This window comes from Hemitrygon akajei, chromosome 4, assembly GCF_048418815.1.
Source record: "Hemitrygon akajei chromosome 4, sHemAka1.3, whole genome shotgun sequence".
Lineage (NCBI taxonomy): Eukaryota > Metazoa > Chordata > Chondrichthyes > Myliobatiformes > Dasyatidae > Hemitrygon > Hemitrygon akajei.
In genome coordinates, this window is record NC_133127.1 from 116,281,499 (window position 1) to 116,283,925 (window position 2,427).

Consider the following 2,427-nt stretch of genomic DNA (forward strand, 5'->3'; position numbering starts at 1 on the left):
TGCATTGTCTACTGTCTAACTGTTCTGCAGTTTTTAAAACTTCTTTGGGTCAATAAAACTATGTTAAGTACTTGCTTTCAAGCCTTCCCTAACCACTCAGATTTTTTTTTTATATATATAAAAGTCCCAGAACTTTGGTGTGCAGTTTTGGTCACCAAATTACAGGACGGATATTAATAAGGTTGAAATAGTGCAGAGAAGGTTTACAAGGATGTTGCCGGGACTTGAGAAAATGAGTTACAGAGAAAGGTTGAATAGGTTAGGACTTTAATCCCTGGAGCGTAGGAGAATGAGCGGAGATTTGATAGAGGTATATAAAATTATGACGGGTATAGATAGAGTGAATGCAAACAGCCCTTTTCCACTGAGGCTAGGGGAGAAAAAAACCAGAGGACATGGGTTAAGGGTGAAGGGGAAAAAGTTTAAAGGGAATATTGGGGGGGAGCTTCTTTATACAGAGTGGTGGGAGTGTGGAACGAGCTGCCAGATGAAGTGGTAAATGCGGGCTTACTTTTAACATTTAAGAAAATCTTGGACGGGTACATAGATGAGAGGTGTATGGAGTGATATGGTCCAGGTGCAGGTAAGGGGGACTAGGCAGAGAAATGGTTCGGCACAGCCAAGAAGGGCCAAAAGGTTTGTTTCTGTGCTGTAATGTTCTATGGTTCTGTGGTTCTATGGGTCTTAGACTACAAATGTTTTTCTTTTGAGTGAAGATGCTTCTTTTCTTGATATTTTGAATTATGTTATTCGCTATTTTTGAATGTTTGTTTGCTATTTTGAATGTTTTACACCTTGGCCCCAGAGGGACACTGTTTTGTTCAGGGGTACTATGTTAAACAAAAATGTCTACCCTTAACATACAAATGCCTACCATTTGTTTACTTAGTAACTTAATAATATCTAATCCTAACAAAGTAACATAATAATATCAAATTATAATAAGCCCTTTTTCTTATTTTGGTCTAAGACCCATTTATGACTCAAGTCTCTGGGGGAAGAAAAGAAATCAATCTATCACTCCAGCTTGATGAATCTTTCTTTGCACAGTAAATCCCTTGGTGTCAACAGGTCCCTTTGGCTGGCAAAGTACAACTAATTTTGGAGCACTTTCGTCATCCAAGGTGATGCACTTCAGACGATGAACTAAACGATTAGGATGTGGAGCTGCCACAGGCCTGGGACTTTACTGACATGGAATACATTGCTGGCACTACACTTTCCTGTATGCTGATTTAAGATGACAGAAAATTCAACTTCATCTCTAGGCTGCAACTCCACACCATCCAACACCTCATTCACATGGAAAAAGAGATTTTTACCATCACCAACTTCATAGTTAATGAATCCAAACTCGTCTTTTATACAGTCCATGGTGCCTTCTCGCAAAGGCCAACTTTTATCCTGTTTGAGCCACAGTGCATAGCTGGAACTTGATAGTTTCTCCCTTCTGAAGACAATCTGTTTTGTTTGTCAAACTAATTATGCCAAAATGATATACTTCACCTTTCATAGTCCCTTCCTCCGTAATCTCAATAAGTCCCTGATACTCTGCCTGCTGTGGATCGACACTGCACAATGGCCTCAACACTTTCCCATTATAGACTGTTGGATAGACTTCGTCACTGGGACTATTTACTGCTGTAATCTTGGCAACTTTTTCAGCACTCACCTTGTTTCCTTTTCCTTTTGACAAACTATTCTACAATGTCTCCAACTTCCAACTCATCAACATCACGTGAGAACTCACTGTAGTGAAAGAAAACTTCTTGATCATGTTGAGAAGTTTTGATGAAACCAAAATTGTCTTTCAATGCTGCCACATATCCTACAAGTCTCTTAGCACTGGGGTTACGATTTAGAATTTTGATTGATACTGCACTCTCCAGACCAGTTCTTTTAACTTCACAAATGCTAGATTCAATCTTATCAGCAAGCTGTGGAATTGCACATCCTTCCAGCTCCTTTATATGGTTAGTACAGTCATTCTTATTCCAGCTTCATCATATGCAATTGCTCCCTCTTCACAATCCTTTTCTTTACTCTTAGCAGGGCTAGTGGACTTGGATACTGAACCCATAGCTTCTTTCTCCACAATTCAGACAGACAGACAGACAGACATACTTTATTGATCCCGAGGGAAACTTGGGCTTTGTTACAGTCCCAACAACCAAGAATAGTGCAGAAATATAGCAATATAAAACCATAAATAATTAAATAATAACAAGTAAATTATGCCAAGTGGAAATAAGTCCAGGACCAACCTATTGGCTCAGGGTGTCTGACACGCCAAGGGAGGAGTTGTAAAGTTTGATGGCCACAGGCAGGAATGACTTCCTATGACTTCTTCAGTGTTGCATGTCAGTGGAACGAGTCTCTGGCTGAATGTACTCCTGTGCCTAACCAGTACATTATGGAGTGGATGGG

At 39.9% G+C, this 2,427-nt stretch overlaps 1 pseudogene; it reads right to left on the minus strand.

Moving 5' to 3' along the window:
- Positions 1 to 1,009: 1,009 nt before the first annotated feature.
- LOC140726011 (cold shock domain-containing protein E1 pseudogene) lies at positions 1,010 to 2,098 on the minus strand (annotated as a pseudogene).
- Between the last annotated feature and the right edge of the window lie 329 nt (positions 2,099 to 2,427).